The following is a 12,974-nucleotide window of genomic DNA, read 5'->3' on the forward strand; positions in this document are numbered from 1 at the left end:
GGCCCGCGGCGCCGGGGCGCCCAGGAGAAGGCGGAGGCGTTTCCGCGAGCACTAGAGTCGCGAACTAAGGAAGCGCGAGGGAACCCGCGGCGTCATGACGTCAAATGTCATTTTCCTTCCACGCTCCATGACGTCAGGGCATAGGGGCTGTGACTCGCCGGGCGGACCCGGTCCTGCAAGGGCGAGAGGACAAGAAAAGCTTTCCTTTGGAGGACGGAGATTTCGCAACTGCCTCCCCCATTTGGCACATTGTAATAACGTGTTAGTTTGAAGACCGGCTAAAGAACATGTTAGTTCTTTTTTTAGACCGACTAAATAGCGGCAAAGAAGTTATTTTTGCAAGCAGCCCACCTGTAGCAGTGCACATACCTTTTTTTTTTGGCCGCTATTTAGTTGGTCTAAAAAAAAGATACTGCCTCTACCCAAAGAGTTTGTCCACAACGACAGAAACACACTTGACTAATGAAACAAATGCAGCTGTCAGATAAGAAGGAATCACATCTCTTTTTTTTTACACCAACTAAATAGTGGCCAAAAAAAATTTAAAAAGCTAATTGCACTGCTACAGGTGTCACTATTTAGTCAGTCTAATGAAAGATACCGCCTCTACCCAAAAAGTTCTTCGGCCTCTGTGGTTAAGCCAACACAGCTACAGCCTAAATCCCTTTCTTGCTTCCTCTTCAGGTCATCTTCAAGGCTGGCATTTGCAGCTCAGGGCTGTGGGGAAAATCTAATTCTGCCCCTGTGGAAAGGAAGGAAAATGAAGGCACTGACAGGAAGCTCCCTTTGGTGCCTCTTGCTGCCACCTGAAGACTGGCTTTGTTAGGGCCAACCCATCCTCACCACCCAATAGAAAAATATGTAGAAAACCATGGCAGTCAGGTCTGGTTTGGCTACTGACAAAATCGTGTCTTTGAAAAAAAGTTAATGGTTAAAGTTTTAGACCAAGTTTTGGAGGTGTGCCCAATATTAACAGCATAATGCGCTTGTGATAGATGCTGTAATATTGTACTCAATTTAACTGCAGGATAATTGGGACTGAAAATGGTGAAGGGTAAGGAGCTACCAAAGGGCTTCCATTAGAAGCTCTGCAATGGTTGGGAGCTAATCATGTAGCAGAGCAGCTCTGGAGCCAACTAGAAAATGCCTTGAAAGTGACCAAAACGAATCAGTTTCCAGGCTGCTAATGCCACTAAGTAGTGCCATGCTTCAAACCAGATGGCATGATAAACTGATTCTTTTTCATCCATCTCTGGCCAGTATCTTCTATACAATTAAATTCTGATTTTCAAAACATAAATGCCAGTTTTTCCTCAATTTTGCCATTTTTAACCTCAGCGTATGTTACTGTTGTTCACAAAGTGACTTGATTTCTGTCTCAGCTTCACCCGGTCTTCGGTAGGTCTCATGGTCAACTATTACATTTAAACATCTGCCATATTTTCATCTCCAGTTTTATTGTTCAGAATCAACAATTTAACAAAATCCTGGTAGTTTCAAGATTATTGTGACATTGGGTGATCATTCCACATGATTGAGAGCCTGATAAGATACAGCTCTGAATAAGGCTCTAAGGATTCTTTGAGGGGAAAGATAAACAGAAATCCTTGCAGGGAAGAACAAGCTAATTCAAGGAACATTCAGAATATTTGATATTTTTAATGATCTACATCTCTTCTTTAAGAAACTGTGCAGACTACCTTGCATCTATCTGCTAAGCAAATGAATTCTGAAGAGTTAAGAGTTAAACTGTAAACCAGAAAGTTATACCAGCTATGAACTGACTGCCCAGAGGAGTTTTCCATCCATTGACTCCCCTGTGAAATCCTATGGAATACGAATTCCCATTTCTACCCAGGAGAACTTATACAATCTTTTCTCTAATGCCTGATGAAGGATGTTTGTGCCCAAAAGCTCGCAATTAAAGATTTTTTTTGCAAAAATCTTGTTGGTCTAATAAAAGATATCTCTGCTATGAGTCCTGATTGCCTTAAATCAGAAAGTTAACAGTTTTGGTAGTAAAAAGGTATTAGAGAAGACAGAGCAGGCAGATACAGACAGTGTACAAGAAAACTGCAAGGTAATACCAATTGTCATAGACAGTGACATCAGCTGAAATGGTCTCACCATTTGTTTTTCTTTCTTTTTTTTGTAGGAAAGTTTTGAGGAGGAATTAGAAGAAAGATAACGTGTTTATTTTGTCAGTATTTACAGGGACCTCCTCCCAACCATAAAAAAAAGTATGGGAAAAATCATGACGGCATTTGTTTGAAATTGTAACAGGCAAAAAGTCTGGCATCAGGTGCAGATCAGCTGCAGAACACAACTTTTGATACTGCGTGTAACCTGATGATAGGATAGAATTGGTTAGGATATGATGAAGGACCATGAAAATGTTCGATGGAGAAAAAGCGAGCCAATAAAAGATGCAAGGAAAGGAGGGATACTGTTAAGACAACAAACTAGGGAAATCATATTTTCAACAGCACTCTAAATAAATAGGAACGTCCCAATGTAATTTATATATCTTTATACACACACAAACACACACACAAACTTCTTTCTAAACTGTTTAGCAATAGTCTACCTGATTTACAATTAATTTTGCTAACCACGTCTGTAGGTAAGAATTTTGGTAGATAAAGTTATCAGAAATTAATTAGATGCTCAAATTAATGAATGCTAATGACAGCTTTAGAGTTTTCAAAGTTCTAAATTATTTATAATAAGGTCATAAGTGCTTCTGAAGCTTTACAAGTTCTTTAGCTTCCACAATAAATGTATGTTTCATCAGATCACAAAACACAGAAGATGCCTTACAAAATAATGTAGTAAAATGAACTGTATAGAATCTTCTACACACTGCATGGTCTGGTACCTAAAATCATATGATTAGGGAGTCAGCATAGTAGAACATTTTATTTTCATCAACAGTTCTTGCCCTCTGGCCTTCACGCTGCATCTGTGGAACAGTAGAATTTTGTAAATGGCTGTCCTGCCTATATACACTCTCTCCTTAGCATGACACAAATCTATTTCAGGCCCCTTCTTCAGCACACTTTATTATTTAAACAGAGTCATGATGTAACACCAAACAAAGTAATTCCCCTTACCAGGACAGACTGCAATCTCCCAGCGACCATGCCCTTTCCAGCCCCAGAAAGAGAACCCACTTCCTTAAATTCCCTGCAGAGACATATGAGAGGCAGGTTTCCACTAAGCCTTTTTTGCCTGTTTCAATCCCTCACACCTACCTCCATCTGCAAGGGTGGGGCCAAAACACACTGGCTCCTTTCCAGTGTCCCCCTTTCCAGCAGAAAGACTCTGCATCCTGTTCTGTGGCACAGGGTGAAAGCCTAGGGCTACATACTCAGATACTAGCATAGTCAGCAAGGTAAGATCTCTTTGTTGATTGCAGCCGTTTCAGAGCAGAATGTTCAGTAACCAGAATAGAAGTTGTCTTAAGCTGCCAATATCTCAAGACTTGGCTGCCCATTTTATTGCTAAAGTACTGATTCTTGAGACCCAGATATTTCTGTCTCTGGAAATAACTTTTCTACTGGAATAAATGACAAGTTTAACCCCACCAATCCAGATTGTGCAAGAAAGCACTTCAAAGCCCTACTCAGCTGTTTCTTGACAGAATGAACTTCCTCATAAAGTCTAGAGATCCATACCTCCCGTTTACACAAAAGCTGTTTTAAATCTCTCCCCAAAGCACTAATAGTGCCCCTCTAGTCTCAGGTATAAGTTCATCTACTATCTTGTAGTAGGGACTGAAGATTCTAACAAGATCTTCACATTAATGAACAAAGTATTTTCATTCCCATTCGCCAGGATGAAGCCCAAAACTTTAGTCCCTGTATAACCAATGTAGAAATTAGCCATGTTGGGTATGTCATTAAAGGTCTGTTGTACTACTGCATCCTTCTCAAGATGTTTTAAGAAGTCAGATAGATCATTACATCATCACTATAAGCTATGCTTATACTTGATGAAATAAAACTTAATCCATCAACTGCTAAAATATGGCCAAGGCCCTATAGAATCCGAACAAAAAGGTCTGAAATGCATATAGTCCGAACACTTATTTTCATGGGCTCTTGATATAGAGAATGTCATACCATAAACAAATATGTCTTTTTTTTTGTTCCAGTAATGAATTGGTGTGGGAGAGAATGCAGAATTAGAAACATCTATAGGTACTATGGATAGTACATGACAAACATAAGCTATGCTCTCAAGTGCATTCACCACTCCAACAGTTGAATTTAAACATGGGCAGGGGTGTGTTCCTAGGGCCTCCCCTACATATTCAGGTAAAGGCATAATGGGATCTAATGTGCGAACCACACAATCACACCTTCTGCCATGCCACACATGTATGGTGGCAGGCATGTGTAACAGAGAGCCTGGGACTCTGCTACTTTAAGGGAGAAGAGGCCCAGAGAGAGCCCCAGGTTTGGGAAAGACTGTGAGAGAGAAAGCCACAGGAGGCCTGGCCCAGGGAAACAGGAACTATGAGTGCTTACCACAGAGCCAGTTGTTCTGCAGTAGCACAATAGGACAATGTCTGCATGAGTAATAGGAAGCCTACTACAGTGCTAGTTGCTTCACAGTGGGACTGCAGGCTGACCCCTACCCTGAGATGGAGGAGGGTTTTTCCTTTTTTTAAGGTGGCAGTGTGCTGTTTTCCCTCTTGTTGCTGTTTGTGGGCTCAGATGAGAGAATCTGTGTTTATAGCAAAGGGGCTTATCTTCTGGTTATGGTTTAATCTGATGGTTTGGGTTGGGACTGTGAGGGGTGGGCTTTGGAGGCCCCATTAGTGCCCTAATGGCATATGATCACCTTGAGCCCTGCTGAGGGTAGGCTCAAGGTATACTCAAAGCAAAGAGCCCAGAGCTATTTGGAACCACAGGGCCCAGCACCTGGAGCTGGATGGAGCTTGGGGCTTGAGTGCAATGGGGCAAGATTGCAGCTGGAGCTCAGAAACCAGATCCAACACAGTGGCTCCTGAGCTAAACAACCTAGGGAGAAAAGGGGTGGAGGCCAACTGGGCCAGGATCCCTATGAGGGACTGATCAATACTACCTGCAAGGCATGGGATATGGTGTAGAGACAGATGGAGCCACATGATTAGCCCACAAGACTTATGGTGCCCTACACAGGATCAAGGCCAGCAGCGTTCAGGAGGAACCTGCTGGCTATTAGAGTAAGGTTCACTCTAGGACTCTCAAGGCAGCCTCACTTTCAATCCAATGGGTACATGAAGGCATGGTGGGTGAGATGGAGGTGAGGGTACCCTCCAAGCAGAGCAAAACATGGGTTATGGGGCCACCATAAGGCATTATGGTCATCCCTGGATTGCAACTTGGTTACAGTGTGACTGTGGAATCATGCTTTAGATGCCATCATGCCTTATTGCTGGTGCAGGGGGAACCTGGTTTCATGCTCCCCCTGCTCTGGCAAGAAGCAATCTCCCAGGGCTGGAAGCCCATTCAGTTGAGGGGCTTCTAGCTTCAGGGGTGCTCCATGCACCCAGGGATGGGGGATTATAACAGCCACAATCTCCCAGGCTTGGGGGGGTTGCATGAAACTCCTGGGTCCTGGGAACTGAGGCAGCCATGATCCCCAGAACTCAAGGGTTTCACAGTCATGGCTGCTGTGATATTATTTCCCCACCCCCCCCCACCAACCCAGCCCTGTGGTTTCGTGCACCCCCGAGTCCTGGGGATAGCAGCTACCTTGATCTCCAAGGGCCTGGGAGTTTCGTACTGGGCATGGTGCACTCCTGCAGCTGGGAGCCTTGTCAACTGAGGAGCTGCAGAAGAGATCCTGCTGCTCATGCAAATGAAAGCTCGATAGCAACCAGCAATAAAGTTAGTACACTTCTTTGAGGTCTAGTTTTATCACTGGTTGGAGCATTTTATCATGTGATTAGTACTTTACACATGTAGCTGGTCTTCAGGTTAGCGGTGCAATCCCTGTAATGTGTAGAGGGGGGCCTAGGTGTTGAATATCAGACAAAACCTCAGATGTGAACAAATTGTTCTGGAGACTTTCCTAAGCTCAAGTGATTTCAGGTTCCATGTCCTCATTTTGTCATTCATGTCTAACAAATGATGGGTATGAGTGTCACTTGAATATGATCAACAGTTTCCAAGTTGCCTACACATAGGAAAAAGGATGTTATTGATGCAAATACAAATCTGGAGTTTCTGGATACAGAGTAAATGGGATTGGGTACTATCATCTAAAATCTTTACTGTCACTCTAGTGATTCTTAGAGTAACTGCCCTCATTTTAATCCCTTATTGCAATAGTTTCCCTTTTCCCCTGTCTTCCCTTGTAACAGTTCACATGGTAGTCTTATATTAAAAAATAATGGGTCCCAAGGAAGTAAAATGTTACAGTAAAGAACTCCCACATCTTTTCCCATCTGCTGCTTTTTACTACTTAGACTGCTCTCTTTGCAAGTACCACATAATCTTGCCTTGATGGTATGATCTTAATTTCCCTGGTTCACCTGTTTGGGTTCTCTTTTGCAAACTGAAAAGAGGAAAGTCTCTCGGGGACTCCAACCTGCCCTAGTAAGGGAAATTACCTTCTATTACTTCATGAGTCTTCATGCTTGAATAATAAATGGTTTGCTGAGCAAAGAGCCTCAGGATTTGGGTTGGGCACTGGTTATTTACTGGGCTATGGAAAGAACTTGAGGTCAATACATTCACAAATTTTCTCTGTTCCCTGGGCTCATAGTAAACAACAGAGTATATGAATTGCTAATGAAAAGCATAAAATGTTCTACTATACTAACTCCTTAACTCAGAAATCTCCGGTACAAGATCCTAGAGATAACATCTTATTAAACTGTTCCATAACAGTTCCTATGTTTTGCAGTTAAATGAAAAATACATTTTTTTACTGGGGCTAAAGAAACTAAATTCCTGACAGGTACTCTGTCACCTGCTAGGAAATCAACACCAGGAACTTTCTGTTCATAGTGATTTTAACCAAAAAGTGTCAGTTTTTCTGAGAACATTTAATGTCAGTCCATTTTTTTTCTTTCATTTGTTTTCAAACTTCAAAACATTCTTCAGGGTCCCCAGTGTCAGATTCAGAGTCTACACGTAAACCAAATGCAATGTCAAAGGGCAGACATAGTAAATAGAAAGGTGAGACTCTTGTACTCTCATTTCACATGCAGTTATAGGCATGGGATGAATTATTAAAAGAGTTCTTCCAGTTTGGCATTTGTTGTTCTGGCAAGTTTTTCAACACAGCCACCAGCTTTCAGCTTCATGTGCTTGCTTATTACTCTGTCATATGTTTTCAATTTGTGGTAGTATGTAACCTCCCAAATAAATTATTTTCAAACTCTACTCCTGTGTAATGCTGAATGCTTTAGAGAAAATCAGATTTCCAAGCAGTATGTCTCAGTTAAGAGGTTTGTGCCCAAGGCCATAATGATCCACACACTGTCACTTCCTTGCTAGATTATAGTAATTCACTGTAATTGGGACTGGATATGAAACCAACGCCAAGCTCCACTCAAAAAGAATGCATCTGTCCACTTCCTCTTTGGGATACATCACTGTGGATATTTCATTCCTTTATCCCTGCCTGTCTTCTAGGAGGACCTATTCTTGGTCAAGGAACCTGGTTTTGAAATGAACTTTCAGAGGTCAAAACAAATCCAGCACCACCACCCTTTAAGGAATATTGCAAAACTGTCCTCTCTGTTAAGTTTTATAAGTAAATCAAATAATACACTCTTCACTCTATTTTAGCCAATATACTATATACTATATAGCTCTGTGCAATTAGAGCCAATTGGATGGTTCCTTGTTCCCCATCTCCATGTACCAGTCTTCATCTGCTTTCACCCCTGCCCATCCATACACTCTAAGAGTCTTCATGCCTAACTCTTTTTGTATCCATTTCCACACAGCTTGTTTGGTGTGGTGTGTTGTTTCTGACATTCACCAGTACATGTGAAAAGAGGATTGCCGATGAAGGCTATGAACTTTAGTTCCAGTAATATTTGAGTTGGTCTAATAAAAGATATCGGATTTACCCAAAAAACCTTGTCTGGTTATGTTCTTAGACGAACACGATTACAGCCTACACCCGTGAAAGTAAAGGTTGTGTCTTTAGCATCAAGAATTTCTGCTATAGTTTGGGAGCTCATCAGTTGGAAGCTCTTGAAACACCTGTTTGTACTAATGTCTCATAGATATCCTGTGATCAGTCAGTGCTATGTGACCATAAGAAGACAAGTGTGGACCTAAAATCTATCAAAAAGATTTTCAGTAGGGACTGGGAAGAATTAATGCCATTTTACAAAGCAATGGGGAGACTTTATCTGGAATTTTGAACACCCAAGTTCAAGCAAGATGAGATCACACTGGAAAAAATGCAGAGAAGGGCTACTGGGGTGGCTAGGGAAATGAAGACTCTATCATACATTAAGAGGCTGCAAGGGCTGAGAGTTTTATTCCAGCAAACTGAAGGCTGAGAGGAAATGTGGTTGGAAATATATTTGGGGCTAAACATCAATGACAGAAAAGAATAACTTGAGTTAAAGGACAAAGTTGGCATAAGAAATAATGGCCTTGAATAAATTCAGGCTAGAATTTAAATTCCTAACCATCACAAGATTTCTAACCATTAGAGCAGCATGGTTATAGAACAGCTTTCCAAGATGAATTGCAGGGGGGGAAATAACTACTTTTAAGATGAAGCTTGATAAATTTATGAATTAGATTATACAATGCTTTTGTTTGTGATAGCAGGGACCAGGACGTCATGATTTAAGAGATCCTTTTTAGTTCTCTATGTCCATATTTTCATTTTTTCCTTTATCTATCAAACAATAAAGCATTTTTTTCTTATCAAGCACTGACCATGTAAATCACGACTTTGTTCAACAGAACTTCTTTTAAGAAGATATTGATCTACATAAACATTCATAATGCCTTACTTAATACCCTCTAACTTACCTACCTATGACAAAATGGTTCTCATGTGTCACTTTTACAGATGCTTTATTTAAAATAAACTGCATACAAGTGGATTTTTATGGGATATTAGAAGATACTTATTAAGTTATAAATTGAATTTACTTCTTATAATATTCAGGTATGGTTCAGTTTAGTACTCAGAGGTATTTTTCTTATTGTACTTACAAAACGAATACATAAAGACATCCCTTTAATTCACATACTCATTACTGATTTAATATCTAGTACAGGAAATATGAAAATGTACCAAACACGCTGCATGAGTCCAGAACTGCTTCACATTGTACTGTGTGCACTTCATTTGCTTCTTCAGAGGCAAAGTTGTGTGGAAAAGTGGAGAAAGTTGCGTCACCTGAACACCTTGTTAAGCAAGACACGGACCCCAGTTAGTCTTTATGAGTCCAGGCCAAACTCAAACCCCTGAATTCCTAACAAGTTATTTTAATCACTCTGCAGAGGGAGAGAGGGGTAAAGGGAGAGGGAGAGAGAGGCAATTAGAAAGTAAGATTTTGAATAGTGCTGCTCTGAAAGAGTAAGAGATTAGGGAAGAAAGTGAGAGAAAGGAGGAAAAAGATAGAATAAGAAAGAGGTAAAAAAAGCAATATAACAAAAGAGGGGTGAGGGGCCATAGGAGAATATGAGGAGAAAGAAAGCAGAAGCAACAAACTTAAAACAAAGAAAAGAGACATCGAGAATTGAAGGACAGGGGAAAAGAGAAAGAAATGTAAATAAGCAAGGGAGATATTGTATGTTGCATTCTATATGGTTTATTCAAACAGACAGTTGATTACCACTATGTTAAAACTAAATACAGTATGAAGTTATCCTGCTGAATTAAATTTGCCTCATGAATGCATAAGACATAGTACCTGGCATATATGATTTCAGACTGTAGTACTTGGCATATTTGATTTCAACAGATTACTTCAGTACAGTGAAATGTACAAAATAAGGCAGATTTTGCTAAATAGAGTCAGTGACAATAAACTAGAGGTACAAATTAGGAGGGACAAAGAAAAGCACAAATCCATAGAAGAGAAATTCTGCAACCAATGTGAGCAGGGAAAGTGAGACAGAGGCATCTTATATTCCCCTGTCCAAAACCTACTGAAAACATCAGGAGTTACAGCAGGGGCAGGCAATTATTTTGGGCAGAGGGCCACTTACTGAGTTTTGGCAAGCATCAAGGGCCACATGACAGGCAGCCAGAGGCAGGTAAATATTAATTTTCTAAATTTTTTAGGGGCCCTGCAAGCTGGATAGAATGGCCTGGCAGGCCACATTTTGCCCACCTGTGAGTTATAGTGTAAAAAAATAATGACAAAAACAGCCCCTAGCCTTGAGAGACAGGGGATAGTCCAATCATATATATAAAGCCTGTGTGGTTTTTTTGGGAGGTAGGTTTTTTTTATTCTTGAAATTCATAACTGAGGTGCTAAGAAAGAAATTTAGCCTGGGAGGAGGAGGGGGTCACTTTTCTAATCTTGGCGCTTGGCCACCATCTTTAAAGACATGGCAGAGAGAGCATGGCAGTATGTTAGCAAAGTGCCACTGATTGGACATGGACATAATGATGTATGGACACAAAATAGCAAATCCCAACACAGCGGATAGTCCTATACTGAGAGATTTTACTTACGCTGACATATACTCAAAAAATCTATTGCTCATTACCATTGTGGCACAACTTGTATAATTAACACAAATATAGTCTCATTGACTTGAACTGGAGGTGGATGATAATATTTCTGAAAGGACACTTCAGGTCTCTACCAGAACATCCTATGGCCACATACAAGTGCCACATTTCTATTGGGAGAATCATGGCGCTCCCAGTAACACTAGCTGCGTACAAGCATTTGTTCAGTTTCTACCGGAGGAAATATGCCCCCTCTGAGAGAAAGATCTTCGAGGTTGTACACGTACTAGAGTACAAGAATGAATGCCTGCGCCCTGCTGACTGCTCAACTCCCCCACAGCCAGGAGTCATGGAGCAGCAGCTTCCCCTGTGCCTTCTCTAAACGGAGGGATTTTGATCTGGGGAAGTGGGGGGGGGGAAGGGACACATTTCCTCACAGCGTGACTCCTCAAGATCAGGGACGAGTCCAGCTACTGCTGTTTGAAATTGAGATGTCCCTTGTCTTGGTGAAGGCACAGGGAGTCTTCTCCCCTCTCCACTCCCCCCATTGACCATGGAACAGCCATCGTTCCTCACATTCCCCCAGACCCATCGCCGCAGTCTGGGGAACGTACAAGGAGCAGGGCAGAGGGGCAGCTGGAGGCTGAACACCCATGCTGCTCCCTCTCCTAGAAGGATGTCCAGCTTTGGAAATGTCTCAGAAATGTCTACTGCTAGAAATGAACGCTTGTTCATACCCTATGCTTCCTACAACTGATACCTAGTTTTTAAACTGGTCTTTATTATATTCATCCCTAAAACTCCATTTCCAAAATGCCTCATGATATTCTCAGGGGTGTAATGAAATGGCAAAAAATATATATATCTTTCTTTGCAAGCTTTCAGGCACACACACCCTTCTTCAGGCTGAGGGGAAATTAAAGATGGTAAAAGTCCCCTTCAGTAAAAAATAAACTTCATCTTGCACAGAGGAAGCTGAAGGTGGATGCATGTTATTCTGGGCTGGGGAGAGTCCCTTTGTGTGCCTTGCTCTTTGATGTGCAGATAAGGTAGTTTCTCTTCCCTGGTGGTGATGGCAGAGAGGCGGGGAGGGGTAGAATAATAAACCTCATGGCTAAACAAGAAAGAAAGATTTCCACCCCTCCCTGCCTTTCTACCATCACCACCAGGGAAGAGAAACTGCCTCATCTGCACATCAAAGGGACTCTTATGGATCCAGAGTAACATGCTTCACCTTCAGCTTCCTCTGTGCAAAATGACGTTTATTTTCTACGTAAGGGGACTTTTACCATCTTTAATTTCCCCTCAGCCTGAAGAAGGGTGCGTGTGCCCGAAAGCTTGCAAAGAAAGGTAATCGTTTTTGCAGTTCCTTAGTTGGCCTAATCTCTGAACCAGGAGTTCTAGAGAGTTTTGCATTTCATGATATTCTGGCACCTCACAATTAGAGACTAGTTCACTTACATTTTTTTTTGGCGGTGGTTGTGGCAATACAAAAATCATTTGGAACATCTCCCTGAAAGAAATGATTGGCATGATTCCTCGAGGTACTTCTTCAAAGAGAAATATTAATTATTCCTTCTGAGGAAGCTTGCCAATCCTGGAGCTCAGATATCCTTAGAGGCTACATTGTGTGTGTTCTGTATATTTATTTCTTTCCCCGTCTTTCTCAGGTCATTCAGAGACCCCAACTGATTTTGTTTACATGGCAAGCAACTATTCCTCACACTCATACAAATTCCTTTGTCATCTGTTTGGCACTTTCTAGTAACTTTTTTTTACTGCCTTTTATTTCACTCTATTTATCACCTCACATCTGTTTAAAAGGCAACGGTAATTTGTTCTTATTTTCTTTAGAAAAAGGCAACAACAAATCTCCCTTTATTTTTTTAAATTCAACAGCTCCTCAAGTAGGTAAGTATTGAGAAGAAAAATGTTGTTGGTTTTATATTGATGCAACTAGCCCTTTCAAGGCAAACACAATTATCTACAATGTTTTCATTTTTCTCAGTAAAAACGCATGGGCTTATATTATTGCACTAAGCTCTGCACTGCAGTGGCAGGGAAAAATGACTCAGTTCAGATCACTTCAGTGTTCTGCTTAAGCTTATTCTGGGAAGGAGAAGTTTGTCACCTGGTTAATTCAAGCTGCTGAGTTGTGTAGCCACACTAGCTGGCTAGCAGCACATCGTAATTTGTAGATCATGTCTCACTGGAGTCAGGTGCGGAAGTCAACATGCTGGGCAAGCATACCTCCTAGTATTCACCTCACTATTAGAAAGGCTTCTACTGCTCATGGTAAAGGAAGCATGTGT

At 41.3% G+C, this 12,974-nt stretch overlaps 1 long non-coding RNA gene across 1 annotated transcript; it reads right to left on the minus strand.

Moving 5' to 3' along the window:
• Window positions 1-569: 569 nt before the first annotated feature.
• LOC109315660 lies at window positions 570-6,016 on the minus strand. The gene is made up of 2 exons (XR_002102571.1): window positions 5,697-6,016; window positions 570-1,192 (listed from the first exon to the last, which is right to left on the minus strand). It is a non-coding gene; the product is annotated as an uncharacterized LOC109315660 (long non-coding RNA).
• Between the last annotated feature and the right edge of the window lie 6,958 nt (window positions 6,017-12,974).

This window comes from Crocodylus porosus, unplaced genomic scaffold (assembly GCF_001723895.1).
Source record: "Crocodylus porosus isolate Cpor-Errol unplaced genomic scaffold, CroPor_comp1, whole genome shotgun sequence".
Lineage (NCBI taxonomy): Eukaryota > Metazoa > Chordata > Crocodylia > Crocodylidae > Crocodylus > Crocodylus porosus.